The following is a 19380-nucleotide window of genomic DNA, read 5'->3' as shown; positions in this document are numbered from 1 at the left end:
TCCATCTGAGCGATAAAGGGTTTTCTTGATATGTATTAGCGGGTCTCTGGTCAACAAATCAACCTCCACAAAAATGTCTTCCTATTTGCAGAAACCATGAACTCGCCAAAATTGCTACTATCCAAAGAGAACTGGGAATCACTAATTCAGCTAATAGCATCATCTATTTGGGGGTCCCAATATCAGCAGGTAGAAGGAAAAATATCTATTTCCAGAATCTGGTTGAGAGAGTGGACGGTCACATCAAAGGTTGGAAAGCCAGGTGTCTCTCGATGGCTGGTACAGTCACGCTAGTTAAGCATGTGCTGACAAGTATCCTGGTTCACTCTTTGGTTGCTACACATATCCCATCGGATGTTTTAAGATGGTTGGAGAAAAGATTTTTGGATTTTCTATGGGGTTGGGCTAACGATAGGAAAAATCTGCATTGGAAATCTTGGCAGGATATTACAGCCCCTAAATCAGAAGGGGGCCTTGGAATCAGAAGCTTGTTTGATGTGATGTCGACGTTCCGCCTGAAGATGGCCTGGGCTACAAAGTTTAGAGGGCTATGGAGTCGTTTTGTACAATCCAAATACACTCAAGACTTTTGGATGGATAACATTACCCAACTGATATCCAATTTCTCTCCTTTGTGGAAAAGAAACAGACTTCTCTTCCCACTTCTGGATACCCACATGTAATGGCAAATCGGCGAGGGTAATCAAAATTTATGGACAATTAATTGGACTGGTTTAGGTCCTTTGGAAAATAGGGTAGCCTATAGCATCGAACCCCCTCTCAGAGACCTCAGAATTAAAGATTTTTTGGGTAACTCTGGTCCTCTCCCACCTTCGGCAGCTCTCACTGTTCTGTCACAGCAGGATATTGACTTCATCTTTCATGCAGGGACTTGTCTTTCGGATGGCCCTGATCTACCTATTTGGCCCAGAAACCCCATAGGAGCCTTCTTTATGATGCGGCTTGGGATATCATCAGGATACGCAGACCCACCATGACCTGGGGCCCCAAAATCTGGAATGTCAAAGTTCCCCCCAAGGTGTCAGTGCTGGTGTGGAGAATCATCTTGCAAGCACTGTCGGTCGATGCGAGGGTGCAAGCTTGTGGAGTCCACTTCGCTTCCATATGTTGTTGCTATAATGACGACAGTGTCCAGGGCCACAGGAGCCAGATTGAGACCATCCTCCATCTTTTCTTTCAGAGTGGGATGGCGCCAGCCATTTGGTCCTACTTTGCTTTAATGTTCGATGTCCATATGCCCCATTCTTCATTTGTTGAGGCTAGTTTATCCCATTGGTGGGATTCTCGATCAGGAAACGGTCCGTCAGCCCCCTTCAAGAAGATTATTCCCTGTTTCATCTTATGGGAGCTTTGAAAGAGCAGAAATTTGGCGCGCTGTGAAGGGTTGTCTATGAAGCAAGGGATGATCATCTCCAACATCTATAGTTGGGTTCACTGTATCGTTAGCAGATGGGGTATTCCATGCTCCCAGTCTGATTTAACAAGTAGGCTGCTTGGGGCTATGGGCATTACCGTGCCAGCCCAGCCAAGATATGCATCCCATGTGGTGATTTGGAGGAAGCCTCCATTGGGTTAGGTCAAGTTAAACATTGATGGTTCTGCTAGGGGTAATCCAGGTGCAGATGGGAGAGGAGGTATTTACAGAGGTGAGTGAAGTGAGTTCCTCTTTGCTTTCCACTCGGGCTATGACATCTCCTCGAATACATGGGCAGAACTTCGGGCAATTCATGATGGCCTTCAGCATTGCCTTTTGCTGGGGTACCCCAATATTCTTGTTGAATCTAATTCGCTCCTCGCCATTAACTTCCTCTCGGGTCTCGCTGTCCCTGGTTGGAAATGGAAATGTTGGATATACAAAATAAACATCCTCTCCAAGCCCAGAAATCACTACGCCAAAACAGTGAAAAAAGGACGGTCCAAAACTGTCTCAAATGACCAAAAAGGATGGTCATGGACTGTCGCATGGGCCATCAAATTTTGACGTGTCGTATTACTTAAAGGACGGTTGAAAACCGTCATTCTTATTGACCAAAAAAGGACGGTCATGGACCGTCTCTTTTGAGCCTTCAAAGGACAACCATCAACCGTCTTTTAAAAGGACGGTCATGGACCATCCTTAAAAAGGACTATCATAGACCGTCTCTAATGAGCCTTCAAAGGACGGCCATGGACCATCCTTTAAAAGGACGGCCATGGACCGTCTCTGATGAGCCTTCAAAGGACGGCCATGGACCGTCCTTTAAAAGGACGGTCATAGACCATCTTTAAAAAGGACTGTCATGGACCATCTCTTATGAGCCTTCAAAGGACGACCATGGATCGTCCTTAAAATGATCATTATTCCCACTTTTTCCTGTGGTATGGTCCACTTGAGCTTTGGATATGCTTTAATTTTAGGCTCAACCACTAAAATGATTTGGAAAAATGGATTGATAGTGTGGATAAACCAAATACATTCACTGTGTCAATGCTAACTGGATACGGCAGGGTAGGATGCAATGTGCGTTGAAACCCTTTCGGGGGTCATAAAAGTTTCGGATCAATATGAAATTTATTTTTCCTATTCATCCAAGTATTTGGACCACACCACATGAAATGGTGTTGATTGAATATCCAACATTAAAAAATTCTTGTGATTGAGCCAAAGTATGAGGCAGATTCAAAGTTCGAGTGGACCCCATCACAAAAAATAGTGGGGATTGAATGCCTACCATTAAAACCTTACTTTGGGCCGTAGAAGTTTTCAACCAAGCTAATATATATGTTTTCCCTTATTCCATGTCTGTATTAACTTATAAAGAGGTTGGATCTCAAATAAACATCGCGGTGGGCCCTAAGAAGGTTTCGATAGTGGGTTCACTATCCCACTCTTTTCTATGGTGGGTCCACTTAAACTTTGGATATGCCCCGTCAGTCAGATGCACAATTCCATGGTGGGCCACAACCTTAAAAATAATGTCAATCCATGACTTGGGTGGGCCACACTACATACTATAGTTGAGAGGGTTACCCTTCATTAAAATATTCATAATCATTTATTGGGCCCACCTAAATGTGGTTCATAGATCCAACCCATTCATTATGTGTGTCCCACATGGATGAGGAGTCAGACCAAGTTTCATACACATTCAAAACTCATGTGTGCCCTACCAAATGCTTTTATATGTTTTAGGGATGTCTTCACATAGTTTTAGATGCTATGGCCCACCTGAGTTTCGTATATGACTGATTTTTGGACTTAAAGGGGATACATCAAATGCATGGTGTTGATGTTCTACACACATCATGGTGGGGCCCACATAGATTAACCTCATGGAAATTAGTTCCCATGAGGTGACCTTATAGTGCCATTTCACTATTTAGGTAACTCCTTCATGGGTGTTACTCTAATTATGTAGGGCCCACCTTGATATATTTTATGTATATAGACACTGTCCATATATTTTTCCATCATATTTTAGGATGTGATTTCAAATTATAAGAACTCAATAATCTCAGGTGGGCCATACCAACAAAACAATGATGAATAACCATTAAAAACCTTTTGAAGGCCACAAAAGTTTTGGATTAATTTGATCTTTGTACTTTACCTTCATCTAGATCTTCTTTACATTATTAACAAGTTGGATTGCAAATAAACATCACTAAAACCTTACGATGGGCTCTTTATAATTTTTAATGGCGAGGTACTATATTATCATTCTTTCCAGTGGTGTGGTCCACTTAAGATTTAAATCTACATAATTTTTTATACCCGGCCCAAAAATGGGTTGGAAAAACATATGAGCGGCAAGGATATACAACACATCATCAAAATCTCACTTTTGTTATCTAACTTTTCAATTTTTCTTGTCAAAATACAAAATTTAGTTTTCTTCTTTAAAATATATATTTTTTTACAATTTGTCGATTTTTTTCACAAATTTGTTTATTTTTTTTAATTTCCTTTTCAAAATATCATTTTTTTAATCTTACTTTTGTTATATAACTTTCCAATTTTTTGGGTCAAAATACAAAATCTAGTTTTCTTTTTTAAAATATATATTTTTTTAGAATTTGTCAATTTTTTCACAATTTTATTTAATTTTTTAAATTTTCTTTTTCAAAATATCATTTTTTTTATCGATATCTTTTTTTTTTTTGAAAATTATCAACAGTTTTTTTTTTTTTTTTTTTCCAAAATTTAAATTTTTCTTAAACATTGTTAATTATTTTTCTAAGCTTCTCAACTATTTTTTTTTTTCAAAATTCATAAATTTTTTGAGCTTTTAAAATTTTGACCTGAGCATTAGAGACGGTTTAGTTGACAGTCTCTAATAGAGACAGTCTGTGACAGTCTCTTATAGAGACGGTCTTTTACAGAGCTATAAGATGGCTATGGACCGTCTCTAATAGAGAGTCTTTGATAGTCTCAGATTATAAGTAAAAGATGGCCAATGACCGTCTCTAATGCAAACGACCAATGACCGTCTCAGATGACTGCATATAAGACGGTCGTCGACCATCTCTAATGCGAACGGTCTTTGACCGTCTTAGATGACCGCATTTATTTTTGGATGTTCAAATTTTTAAGACAATATTAGGGACGGTTAGGGGCCGTCTAAAATTTTAGAGACAGTTTACGGCCGTCTCTAAAGCGTCTTTAAACCAAGTAATTTTAGAGACAGTCCAGAACCGTCTCTCAATCCATCATTTTTTTCCATTTTTCATGTAATGAATGTAAAATTTGTTCATACATTTAGAGAAGGAAACGGGCCAGCGGATGCCCTCACCAAGTTGGGGAGCGAAGGTCAAAGGACAACTTTGTTTTTAGTCCATGCCGACCTCCCACCGATAGTCAGGGGCCTGCTCTTCCTAGACAGATTGTCTTTAGGTACAGTAAGGAGGGGGACTTAGGCTCTGGCTCCTTCGCTCCTAGTTTCTTTCTCTTTTAGTTATGATAGGCTTCCCTCGCCTTTTTGTCTGTGGGAGCCCGAATACTAGTGGTAGAGAACCACCTTTGTAAATCCTTTTGGTGCAATGAAATCTTCCTTTTTCCAAAAATTTAAAAAAAAATATGGGAAATAAACAAAAAAATAAATTACATCATATAGAGTACAAACGGATGAATGATAATATATATATATATATATATATATATATAAGTAAATTAAATTTCCCATTCAATGTCAAAAGCCTCTCAAGATAGTCTAAGATTCCTAATAAAAACTAAAATCAAAGACGGTCGGTGGAGATCACCTGCCAAAAAAGAATCCTGTGTAGGAACACTTGTCGGATCACCTTCTGGCCACATTGGGATAACTATATAGGCAGAAAATCTCTCATTCGTTTTGATCTTGTTTGCAATCTTAAGAGCAATTTCCATTGGTATTAAATTGTTAGCACCTGCACAATAACCAAAACTCCTTGAAATTCTTAAGTTGAAAATGTTGAACTTAAGAAAATTTTGAAGTAAATTAACAGCAGCGAATTCTTGTCTGGTTAAAAAGATAATAGAATTTTAGAGTTGCCAACGAGTAGAATTAGGTACCATCATAAGCAGCTAATTACCAAGATAGCAGAAAAAAAGAACCCTAGAAAAAATAGCCTCGCACAAATATTAAAGAGAAATATGAAATGGATAAGTGTATTCCCCCACACACTAAATTCTGATAATGACTGCCTCTTACTCTTAGAAATGTGCCAGCAGTCCCACCTTTGTAGAGTGGGATTGATTCAGCAGCCGGTCATTTTACTATTGACAACCAATAGTGAGGATTCCAGCCAACTGAAAATAGCTGAGACAGTAGTGACAAATCTCATTCACAACTATTTCTTGGTGCCAGAATTTCCCCAGAGATTTTTAATTTTTAGTTCAAGAAAATGTTGCAGGGAAAAAGAAGGTGAAAATTGGCATGAAACCATACCATATAATTTTTGCCATCATCTGATGTGTATCCATTGGATGGTTAGGACAGGGATGGAGGGAGGGAGGAATAAACATTCCAAAACAAAATACAGCAATAATCTCACACTATTATCAGGAGAATACAATTATATTGTTGCTATTTCGAAAATATAGCCAAAATTTCCCCCTTTTTTTTTTGTATTAGGAAAAATCCAAGATATTCTAAAAAAATATCGGTGATATTTTCAATATGGCTGGTGCAAGACAATGATGACAATGACCAGATGAATACATATTTTAGTATATGCAATGAATGATTGTTGGAAGTATTACCCGCATTCCATATTTCTGCAATGACAAGAGAAACAACACAAATAGGAAACTGCGATTTAAAACGTGGGCTTCCTTTTTCCAGTGGATGTGAGATCTGAAGTCCTATCCTCACCCCATGCGCACACGCGGACTTTTCTATTAATTAAAACGTGGAAGTGAAACGCAAAATGAATATGGAAGCCAGCATGTCCCATTATAACAATAGCACATAACAAAAATGAAAACAATCATATGCATGATCAAGGAGGTAGTCCATAACAGTAACAGTGACCATAATGGCCATCGCCATTACCATTTCGATATGGGCCGTGATGGCTTTTATGACGCTCTTTTTTGTGGGAAAAAAATGTTTGATACCTGTAACAGGCCATTATGGGGCCATTTTTAACCTTAACGGCCATTATGTAACCGTTTTGGAATACCTCAATGATTATTATATTGGCATTTCTTTTAAGAACAATCCAGTAACCAAACATCTTTGTTTCCCTACATAGAACTATAGCAGGCACCAAGACTAACTCCTAAAAGGTTATACTGCGCACTTAGTTCATTGTATTTGGACCAATTATATGATGACCCGAGAAAGTACTGGTTCTCCACGTATATGAAATGTTGGGCAGCTCGGATAGCCTTTAGATATGCAGTATGTATGCTCATATCGATCAGTACGTTTTTCCCACAAACCAGGTTCTGTTACATAAAACATCACTGTTACTTTATCCTTAAAACACTAAAAATGCAGCAAAATAGCGTAAAAGGGCAAAATATTTGATAACATATTTACCTTGCTTGTTGCATCTTTTGGATCCTTTGGGAATCTCTTAATGATCTCTCCCAGACACTGACAGATTGATATCAAACCAACGACAAATGAATAATTAAATGAAGCATTTGCTATGCCAACTTACCAACTAATAAATGGGAAACTAAAAAAGGACAGGCCCATTTTAATGGCCAGCAATAATGTTCAAACTAACCTAGAATTTATTGCCTTCTGCCATGACTGTGAGCTCTGTCAGACAAGAAAAAAGATGGTACAACTTTTAGCACAATCTTCTAATAAATTACAAAATGGGGGAAAAAATGTGAATGTAAAATAAAATGGAAGACAAGGACACAACTTACCTTAATGCCCTTTTCCCTCCTCCATTACTCGGGCTTGGGACCGGCAATGTAAGAAGTTGCATTGGCGGAGTTAAAAAAGGGCTTAAGCTCCATTTGGTTGAGAAAAAAATTATATTCATAAAGATTGATGTGATAACCAAATGGAGCCTAAGACTTATATACAAATTTACTAAAAGGTATGATAGGAACTCTTACACTACAAATATGATAACCAAGTGACCACCTATAAAAAGAAAAGAAACAGAATGATTTTACAAAGTGTATTGGTGCCAAAAGGATGGAGAACATATAAATACTCACCAATCAACATAGGCTGGAATCGTCGAGCTAATGCTTTACCCTTTTCAAAATGCATCCTGTGTTCATAAATAGAACCTGAAGGTTCATAGTGTGTGCTGCCTTGCAATTAGATGAACTCATGTGTATTGTGCAAATTTCAAAACAGAGTAATGGGTGTATATAACTGTGGACCCACCTCTCATAGTTGTGAACTTTAATGTGAGTAAACATTGGTTGGATGGTCAAAACTGGCTGATCGATGATGATATCTAGACTACAGTAAATAGAACTACCATAAATAAAACAAAAGAGATATGAGTTTAGATGTGCCCTCTATGATTAAAGTAAGATAAAAGTATACTTAATCCAAAAGTCTGAATCCATTTACTTCCAAATACTTAATAAAAAATCCTCCCATTTAGTCATCATCCATTTCTGTCTACAACCTACAAAAAATAACAAAAATAAATCAATTACTATTCAAGATCTCATACAATAAGTTCTACTACTTAAATAAAATAAAATAAAAAAATAAACTTACCATACATAAAGTAGTGGGCCAAGCGATACTCATTCCAATTGCATCCCCAATTGTTTTATATCGTCCATGAGACCTTATCAAATCCTCATCACGTACCATTGCCACTTGAATAGATACTTCCCAGAAACCAACTCCAAGTTTATGCCCCCCTACTTTTGTCAGTGGATCCTTGCTCAAAACAGTTCCTTTAGCTACAGTATCCCCAGGCCTTACAATACTCTTAAGAAGAACTTAAGTCACATTAGTGCAACTTGTAGAATTCCCTTTATTTGCCTCGTAGAATTCCCCTTATTCGCCAAGTCTCTCTACAAATGATAAATCAACATCAATCATCGTATACAGATTGAACTATGTATAATTGAAAACATATTACACATAAAAATATACACATATAATATAATTACCATAGGGGTTGTAACCAAGTGGCCTGACGATGAGGACGGTTGGTTCAAGTTGGGATTAGTTAAAACACCTAATATTGTAGCTAGATTAATGCTTGGATTCATTATGGCGGACATGAATGTCACCATAGTTTCTTGTAAGGATGACATTTCAGCCATAGTTTCTCTTAGGGAAGATATTTCAGCATGCAATCCCTCATATTGTTCATCTCTCTTCTAAGCATTGGATGCCATCCCTTGGGACTGAACATTGTGGCTCTGAAGTTGCATCAAATAAAATCCAAAGGAAACTTACACAAGTCCTGTCCCAAATATGTCAAATTCTAGATGAATGCAAGAATGATCAGAAGCTGGAGTGTGCATTGATCATCATCTCTTAGACCCACAGGAACAAGGTGCTTCCCACCTAAGAATATAAATAAATAAATAAATAAATAAAAATACTAAGCATTCATGAAAAATTACTACACGCTATAAATGAAAAGAGAGGAATAAGACATGCAAAACCATCAATCTATGTGTATGAGAAAGGTTTCTAAGAGAGCTCCTACCTTTCCCATGTCACGAAAATTTACTACACGTTATAAAGAATCCTGTCCAGGATAAGGGGATGCTTTGAAGTGATATGTCTGACTCCAAATGTACGAACCATTCAATAACCTATGCCCCAACTTGTAAGTGTACCTACACTAGTATCAGATTATAAAAAAAGATTTTGAGGCAAGGCATAAACAAAGGTTTCCTGACAAGCTACTTCAATTTAAACGCCCTACCATTAAAGACTTCCTAAAGCCTAGTGTAATGTTTCTTAATGTTTATTTATCATCTAACCTATGAATAAGATCATATAAATCTAGATGAAGCAAAACTGATCATCGGGTTTCAACCACAAAGCCCGATTGCAAAACCAACAGAGCTTTTAAATATTGCTCAATTGTGAAGTGCAAAACAAAATCGGGCAAAAAAATTCAAAGTTGCATTGACTTAATTAATTTATTTTCTGCCAAATGGAAAAAAAAAAAAAAACTTGTAGTTCAAGATGATGATGATGATGATAAAAGGAACAAATACTATTAGCTAAAATGATAGAATGCGTAAATTGGAGTTCCCCTATAACACAGGAGGGAAATTTGATCATATTTTGTTTGATTCCATGGATTATACAATTTAAACTAACGTGCAAATTTCAAGCAATGCAATAGCAACAAAAATGGCTAGTAGTATCTGACCTTATGGTAATATGTAATTGCATAATTAAAATTATCCTGAAAAGGGAAACAACAATCATCAAGACATTGGAATTATTGGCTTGAAATGGAATTCGTCTACACTTGAGAGATAATTGCTTTCTAGGTACAAAGGCAAGAGTAAGAAGCCATTCAGAATTTGGATTCATCCAGAGAGAAAAGAGCATAACACATTGCATCCACCACAAAAGGCGTAAATACCCAAATGCACTAAAAAGAATATACAGATTGGTGTTGCTGATATCCGGCACTCAATATTGCAAAACCAGCTTAAGTACAAAAGCAATTGGGGCAAGCCTCTTCTATCTAGATTTTTTTTATGAGCTGAAATGAGAGCCTCTTCTTCCTACACAAGTGAAGCAAGAACACAGTTCCAAACTCAAAAAAAAAAAAAAAAAAAAAACCATTGCATATAAAAAATGCCTTCTGATAACTGGCTACAGAAAGATGAAGAAACGACAGAAAAGAAGCTTGGAGTGAAAATAAGCCTACCTCAAGTCATGTGACGTGTTGTGCCTCAGCCCTGGATATTCAAGTAGAAAACCGAATGACAGCTGAGTTCTGTTGACATGAGCCAGCCAAGTAATACCAAGTCAATGCAAATGAAAGTTGACTCAGAATATAGCTGTTTTGAGTTGATTTGGGTGAGTCCCAGGTCAACTAGCTTAGTTCACAACAATGAGTCAAACCATATAAAATGCAATCGTACAAAAATTAGAATGCCAAAAAATAGTTGAAAGAGTGATTTTGTTGACGTACAAAGCTAATGAGAAAATGAGAAAAGAACTTGCTTGTGTTAACGTTGTTGCATCTGCAATGACAAATGGCACATTCACAAAGAGAGCTAATGTTTTTACAAGCAATGTCTTCCACGTTCTTACAATTAATATTATCGTATGTAAGCAAGATCAGGAGCCTCAGTCCATGTGGAGGCAAAAATCCATAGATCCTTAAGGCAAGCACCAAGAATAATGTGATAGATAAATGAATTAGCAGACAACCAACACTTCCATGCCTTTATAAAGTAGAGGTCATACCTGAGCCAGTTGGACCCATCAACGATACATTGCTTTTCTGTAGCTCTTCCAAACAACTTTTTATTATTATTAAAGATGCGTGAAGTTTAAAAAAGTGCATGCTTATATGAATGTATGATGGATGGAGCATATTCAGTGGGTGAGTTCAGGACTTCCAAAAGGTTAGAATCCTCCTTTCAAGAAGCCCAATGGTTTGATGAAGATGTGGAAAGTCGGGTTGCTGATTGCCATGATCAAATGTAAATCCAGAAATCAAGGTGTCTCCAAGATAAGATGACTTCCAGGGAGAGATCGATTTGGTTGGGTGTATTGAGCAATGAGGAAGCTTCCAACAAGGATAGATTTTGTGCATGTTGATGTTGAAAATTTTCTATAGGCTAGAAATAAAACTGAGAAACAATTCCATCGAATCAAAATATTTAAAAAACTCCCAAAGCCTATTTGAAAATTTCAGTTGTTCAACTGAAACAAGAATCAGGATAGAATAGAAAACAGATAACAATGACAAAGAAAATGTGTGAGTAGAAATGGAGCTACTTGAAAATTTTTAAGCAGATGTGTGATCCTCGAGTAGAATCTTGATCCATCACTTCATGAAGAGTGTCAAGAACAACCAATATCAGACAATTACCATACGAATGATAGAAAAATGTCAGTTCTTCAAACCAATTCAATCACTCAAATCGGAAAGAGTATAAAATGGAATCAAAATTCTTCTTCTATAAGAAGCATTAATTGGAGATTTACACTGTAAGGAATTCTCCATCAGCTGAAACATTAAAGGCAGAAATAGGGTCACGGACTATTTTCTTTGATCCAACTCTCTCCCATGATATGGTGTTCCAAGAGACATATAGGGTTTGATTATCATCACTACTACGAGAAAAACGGAAGAACCCGAAAACCTCACCCTGAATTTGACAGACGTATCCAGCTTAGATTCACAGATACAAGAAAAAAATACCAAATTATTTTTTGATGCTGCAGAAGTCGTGGATTAATATCTCATTCTCACAAATAGTTCTTGGATGAAAGTAGTATCGTCCTCCAATGAAGGAACAACCTGACTTAAAATAGCATATTAAAAATTCAAACTAGAAGAAACCACCTTATCTTGGAATGCATAAGAATGGAAGTCGAGGATCTCACTTCCACTATTCCACATTATTTACATGAATGATGGAATTGAGAAATGAAGCTGCGACCTCCTTTGGTAGTCTTGGCAAAATAACATCATAAAATTAGAGTGAATATGATAAGAATACCACTACAAGTACAAACAACTTAAGGCTCGGTGGTGGGAATATATAGGCTTAGAGAAAAGAAACTCAAGGCTGGAGATTTTCTAGCCTTGAAGAGGTGAGGCTTACAAAGTTGAGCAAGAATACCAATGGCTACCCGAAGACATCCACCAACAAATGTAATAGATAGCATTCGAAATGATGAAGAGCTCCTCTACCACAAAATGAAACAGCCATCTAAAGATTAGATGCTGATGTTAACAATGCATATTTTTTCAATGTCATTATACAGGTTCCACTCATCACTCAATGCTTAGACCTTAAGAAGAAGAAGAAGAAGAAGGGAACTTCAATACCTTACTCTTTGATAATTTTGAAATTTCTGAAACCAACCCAAATGAGAGCTGTTTGTTAGGGAGGGTGTACAGATCTTCATAATATAAATCCAAAATTTTAGCCAATCCATCCTGCAAAAATCATGAGTTAGCATTAAATCCAACAAACAACACATTAAGCTTTCATGAGACTTCAATCTTTTAAAATAGCATTTTATTTGCAAATGAACCATGCAAAAGTTTATAAACTGAGCTGAAGTCTCTCATCAACACCTGTTCAAAATTCACAACATGATGCATAGCAGACAACAAATTTCCACCTTTGACCACTAAAAAGACAATGCTAGAATTCTTTTTTATAGGTTAAAAAAAATGCCAACATTCTCTTGAATAGTTGCATAGTGCATAAAGCAAAGCAACACCAAACTTAGGTGTGGGAGTCAAGAAGTGTCTACTTCAAAATGTTATCAAGTATCAACATCTAGGAAGTGGGAGCAGGAGCAGGAATTTAAAGCGTGACTCAAAGTGGGAAGAGCACCTAGTCAGAACTCAGAAGAATCATGCAACTAAGCCCTCTTCAAATAGTTACAATTTAAACAATCCAATGCCCTGTAAGATGACAAAGATTAAACACCGCTGGAATGTAAGTAACAAAAATTTTGATATGGAGCCAGCATCATTTGATTCATTAATACAACCTTGAGTTTAATTCTAGAACTCAAAAGAACATATAAAACATGCAAAGAAGCAAACTATTGTGATATAGCACATCATCGTATGTAATGGGCCAAACTCCATTTAAAATGGTGGTGACTACTCCTCACATGTGGCACTAATGCAAAACTATCCAGACCACGAGCCCCACTGTGTGGAGCATGTCTGCGTAATCATGCAGATCAATCATCCAGCATATGCTCCACATATGTAGTTGAGAGGATTTGTGGTGTGCGACGCATGATGCTGCCATCTTTAAATCATGATAGACGGCATTAGGAAGACCTGTTCTATTTGCCATCTAGAGAAAAATATCTACAACTCAAATAGTTTCTATACATAGTAGAATTCAAGGAATAAAGCCATATACACACAAGTGGGCCCCAATGTAGCACTCATGGAATAAAGCTTATTCTACAAAAACTTGTAATAACTTTTATGGTGTGGCAACCTTGATGGATAGTAACCTTGATAGATAGCAACAACTTCGATGGATAGTAACAACTTCTATGGTGAAGCTGCCTTGATAGATAGGTTGGATGTCATACACACACAAGTGATCCCCAATGCAACACTCATGGAATAAAGCTTATTCTACCAAGACTTGCACAGGAACAGTTCTCAAGGCCATTCATGTGTATAAGATTAAGTATCACTCATTGACATCAAATTCATAGATCTCAATCTCAGAACACACACTACTAGTAAAGAATGGGAATGTATTTATGATTGTTCCCTTCTTAGATAAAAAGAAAAGGGCATAAGATGCTACTCAAGAAGCTTTTGCACTAATTTCTTTCCCATCTACTTTCATCCTGCATCTCATCAATTTAAATCCCACCCAAGTGTCTTAAAGACTATACAATAAAACCATTTTAAGGGTTTGAAATAAGATAAAGTTAACAAAAACACAACATAACTATATCGAACATGACTGGGGTTGAAATGAGACTAACTCTATATAGGCCTACTAACAAGACTGAGACATCGGGATTCATAGGCATGCGTGTTAACATGGAGGGCATGTAGAGAGATAGGTTGTTTGTCAAGTGGGCCCACTGTGAATTCCCTAGCCGAAAAATCAAGCCAAATGCAGCATGCACTCATATGATAAAAATCTAGGTATAAAAAATATATATAAAAGCATATTTAAATGTGGTGGAGGTCCACTTGTTTAGATTGTGGAGAAACTAATAGTATCAGACCACCAGACCTGATTTCTTTCAGATCCATGGAGAAGGAGAAGAGAAGTTGAGCTGACATGCATAATGATGTTTGCTGTATAATCAGATAGGAAGGGAGAAGCATTGTGCAATCAAACAAAAGTGATTCAGATGTTCTATTCAATCACTAATAGGGTTAGAAGAGATGGAAAAAAAAGTGATTCCAATGTTCTAAAATAGTTAAACGAAAGAGGGTGCCCCAGGTCTAGCTAGCATATTTGCTTTAGGTGTGAGGGCCTATTTGTTTACCAATCATGGTTGAAGCATTTCTTCAAACATGTAGGGGACCATGGACAGCGGTAGACATGGCTGCCACTGCCATGGATGCTCCCCAATTTCTGGCCATCAAAAGAGAAATTAGAGAGAAAGAGAGAGTACCGTCAAGTGCCTTCTCGGATTTCTTCTATTCTCTTCACCGTTGATGACCACGTCCGTAGGTTACTGGGCGTACTCGATCTGTAGCTGTAGATCTGATCTAAGAACCCTGAGAATGAGAAGAAAGGAAGAGAAATAAGAGAGAGAATGAGATTTGGAGATGGGAGATGGAAAGTTCCAAATCAAAGATGGGAGAAGCGCAGGAGACGAGAGGGAGAGATGATAATGGGAGTGCTAATTAACCAAATAAGTAGCAGCAGAATTCTTTTAGAGAGAAGAAGCGTCCCTGATGAGGAATAGAAAGAGGGGAGAAGGTTTTTGGAGAGAAGAGGCGTGCGAGAGAAGAAGTGCCTTTTGGAGTTCGGGCGGGTGATTGAGGGAAATATATTTTAGGTTTTTTTAATTTGGAATGTGCAACGGTGGCTTCAACCTACATTGGCGGCCACATAAAAATGCCCCTGATTACCATCTATAGTGGCATTTATTGTGGCCGCCTGTGATAAAAATGCCCCTAATAAGGGTATTTCTTGTAGTGAAAAGAACTTGGTACTGAATTAGGAAAAGTACCACTTCATGGTTTGTAAGGAAATTGTCCTTAGACACATTATCTCGTCTAAGGGAATTGAGGTAGATAAGACTAAGATTGATCTTATCTATAACCTACCTCTACCCAAGAACATACAAGATGTGCGATCATTCATAGGATATGCCAGGTTTTACAGAAGATTCATAAAGGACTTTAGTCACCTCTCTCGTCCTCTTTGTAATTTATTTTCAAAGGATGCACCATACGAGTGAACTGAGCAATGCCAGGAAGCTTTTACTAAGCTCAAGGGCATGTTAACCACTACACCTATCATGCAGCCACCTGACTGGAGCCTTCCTTTTGAACTTATGTGTGACGCATCTGACTATGCTCGTGGGGTGGTTTTAGGCCAGAGAAAAGAAAACAAGCCCTACGTTATTCATTATGCAAGTAGAACTCTAAATCTTGCCTAAGTGAACTACTCTACTATGGAAAAGGAACTCTTAGCCATAATGTTCGCTTTGGACAAATTTAGGTCCTAATTGATTGGATCCATGATCATCATTTACATAGATATGCAGCGCTCAAGTATCTTCTTTCTAAGAATGATGCTAAGCCCCGCCTGATAAGATGGATCCTCCTACTCCAAGAATTTGATTTGAAAATAAAAGATAAAAAGGAAGTAAAGAACATAGTGGTTGACCATCTTTCCCACCTTGATCTCTCCGATTTCCTTGAGACGACACATATAAACGACATGTTCCATGACGAACAATTGTTCAAAGTCTCCCATTCACCTTAGTTTCCTGATATTGCTAATGATCTTACCACAGGTTTCACGTAGACACATTGGACTACGCAAGATAAGAAAAAATTCTTTGTCGAGGTTCGTAAGTTCTTATGGGATGATCTGTATTTGTTTAAATATTGTCCAGACCAAATCTTAGGGAGATGTGTGGCAGATAATGAACACCAAAGTGTCATCTCCTTCTATCACTCTTAGGCCTGTAGTGGTCACTTTTCTGTTAAAAAGACCATGGCCAAGATTCTACATTATGGCTTTTACTGGCCCACTGTGTTCAAGGACACTCATGAGTTTTGCAAATCATGTGAGCGTTGTTAGAAGTTGGGAGTATTATCCCATCGAAATATGATGTCTCTAAACCCTATTCTGATTATTAAAGCATTTGATTGTTGGGGCATTCATTTCATGGGACTATTCCCCCAATCTTTTAAAAATTTATATATTTTGCTTATCATAAACTATGTCAGTAAATGGGCCAAAGCAATTCCGTGTCGGAACAATGACCATCAAACAGTCATTAAATTCTTAAAAGAGAACATCCTTTCCCAGTTCGGAACACCTCGAGCTATCAGTAGTAATGGGGGCTCACATTTTTGTAATAGGCCATTTGCGAACTTAATGAAGAAATATGAAATCTCTCACAAGGTGAGCACTCCATATCACCCATAAATAAGTGGGCAAGCTGAGATTTTCAATAGGGAAATTAAACACATCTTGAAAAAGATGATTAACCCTGACCATAAGGATTAGTCAATCTGATTGAGCAATGCCTTATGGGCTTACCGTGCTGCATTTAAGACCCCTATTGGAATGTCTCCCTTTAGACTTGTCTATGGGAAAGCTTACCACTTGCTTGTGGAGTTAGAACATAGAGCCTGCTGGGCAATCAAAATTTTGAATATCAATCTAGACAACACTGGCTCGTTACGCAAACTTCAGTTGAATGAACTCGAAGAAATCTGGAATGATGCGTACGAGAACTCGAGAATCTATAAAGACATGATGAAGGTGTTTCATGACCAACACATTCTTTAGAAATTATTTACACCAGGTCAGAAAGTTCTCTTGTACAATTCTCTATTACATCTCTTTGCAGGCAAACTCCGATCTCCTTAGATCGACCCCATCACTATTACTAATGTTTATCCTCACGGGCCTGTTGAGATAAAGAATCTGAATAATGGTAATGAATTTAAAGTAAATGGACATCGATTAAAACCATTTATTTAGAAATTTGATTCAGAGGACATGTCCATACCTCTAATTGATCCCGTTTACTAGGATTGACCTCTTAGTCTGATAGAGGTATAATTAGATTTATTGTTTTTAGAGAATTTAGGACTAGGATAGTTTACTTCCATTATTTTAGGATAGTTTTCTTTTCATTTGATTAATTCTTGTGCTAACCCACCTGAATGTTAAGATTCATTGGAAAAAGCTTCAAAATTCCTTCATCAGGTACTATCGTTCCATCACTTCTCCTTCAATTATGTTTTCTCTTTTATAAATCATGCTTATTTTGTTTACATTGAGGACAATGTAGATTTTAGGTTGGGGCTGGGAGATTAGGTAAACTAATCAGTGTTTTCTCAGTTTTGAGTAAATTTTGAAAAAAATTTGAAAATTTTTCAATGTTTATCTGTTTGGAAAGAGATAAGTTGTGTATTTAAGATTGTTTTGAGTTTGAAGATAAGATAAGAAGTGAATTTTGAATTATTGGAGTTTGATTAACTAAGTAGCCTATCACTTACAGTCCTTGCACTCAATTGATTAAGAGGAAGTTTGATCACAAGACATTCAAATTATTTTATGTGAATAGTACTAGATTTTCTGATTGTTAGTATGATGATCATTGATTGTCGGAGAGAATCAGGTTTGGAGAATTTTATCCACCTTAAAAGAATGAAAGAACTAGTTAAAAAATAGGAGATCGACAAAAAGGTCATGTATGGTGAAAAGACTGGGAAAGAATGCAAAAATAATGCAAGGTCTGTAAAAGAATGAATAAAAATTGACTATTGATATAAAATAAAAAACTAAAAAAAGAAAGAAAAGGGGATAAGTTTGGAATCAATACTTGAGTTTTCAACCAATCTTAAAGTGATGAGCAGAGCTAACATTATGAAAAGATAGTATTTTCACTGAGCATGTTGAAAAACTTGATATACGAATTATACTCTGACTTAATGAATAAAGAACTTATCTGATTAATTGCTTCTGTGATTCAGCTCTAGGTTTTTAAAATCTCACTTTCTCATCTTGAGTCTACTCATTCATTCTTGATTACACAAAAGATTGTTTTCTGAAAAAAAAGGTTGAACATTGTGCATTGAAGTTCATTTTTCACATACTTTGCTCGGGACTAGCAAAATGCCGGTTAGGGATTGTGTTGAGGGTCAAATATATAAGTGTTACGAGGTAGAAAACACCCTTTGTTGTTAAATTTTGATGAAACAAAACAATTCAATGTGTGACTTGTTCATATGATGGAAAGTTCACCTTCAAGCTCTAGTACGATAGAGAGTTCACCTGCAATATCTCATGAAGTTGGCAAGTGCAAGACCACATGAAGTTGGTAAGTGCAAGACATGAAGATCAAGTCTACTTTAAGATCAAACTCTACTTCATGATCAAGCTACTTCAAATAGAAGATTTGAAGCTGGTGAAGATTTGAGTTCAATGTTCAATCTTTCAGGTATAAATGACCTTAGAAAGACCCTAGGTTTTCATCCTTTCTTATGTATATTATCTATGGGTTTTTATACTTTGAATAGGCTTGAATTTGATTAGTCCTAGCCTATGTTCGACTAGTTTAGGCTTTGGCTCGACCAGTCTAGGATTTGCCTCAACCAGCCCTAGTTTCAACTCAATTTTTGAGTTTTTCTAGTAGAGCCACGACCAGTCGAGCACCCTGCTCGACCAGTCGTGGACACTGGCTTGACCAGTCGTGGACCACTCAACTCAAAGTCTAGCAACACTTTTTTGGGTTCTACGACCGGTCGTGGGCCATGCTCGACCAATTGAGCAGGCCACTTAACCGATCGAGCAGCCCACTCGATCAGTCGTAGGTCGATTTTATCTGATCGCGCTAGAAAATTTGAAATTTGGTTGAACCTTAAATCATTCGAAGGAACTAATTTTCAGCCTATAAATAGAGGTCATTTCTCACTCTAAATCATTCAAAAAAAGCTGCAGAAAGCTTCCGCCTTCAGAGAAAAGTCTCTGTCATTATCAAGCTATAGTTTGGTAATTTAAGATTATTTTTAATAGCTTATTTGCTTTGTAATTCC

The 19380-nt window shown here is 37.2% G+C and overlaps 2 long non-coding RNA genes across 2 annotated transcripts; both read right to left on the bottom strand.

Annotated features, from left to right (window-relative positions):
* Window positions 1-8459: 8459 nt before the first annotated feature.
* LOC131235028 (uncharacterized) lies at window positions 8460-10455 on the bottom strand. Its single transcript, XR_009165893.1, has 5 exons — window positions 10327-10455; window positions 10036-10180; window positions 9817-9852; window positions 9139-9271; window positions 8460-8491 (listed from the first exon to the last, which is right to left on the bottom strand). It is a non-coding gene; the product is annotated as an uncharacterized LOC131235028 (long non-coding RNA).
* A 514-nt stretch (window positions 10456-10969) lies between these two features.
* Window positions 10970-15031, bottom strand: LOC131235475 (uncharacterized). The gene is made up of 3 exons (XR_009166161.1): window positions 14763-15031; window positions 12469-12579; window positions 10970-12326 (listed from the first exon to the last, which is right to left on the bottom strand). It is a non-coding gene; the product is annotated as an uncharacterized LOC131235475 (long non-coding RNA).
* Window positions 15032-19380: the final 4349 nt, after the last annotated feature.

This window comes from Magnolia sinica, chromosome 19 (assembly GCF_029962835.1).
Source record: "Magnolia sinica isolate HGM2019 chromosome 19, MsV1, whole genome shotgun sequence".
In the NCBI taxonomy this organism is placed as follows: Eukaryota; Viridiplantae; Streptophyta; class Magnoliopsida; order Magnoliales; family Magnoliaceae; genus Magnolia; species Magnolia sinica.
Note: the sequence above shows the minus strand (reverse complement) of the source record. Positions and strands in the feature narration are given on the sequence as shown.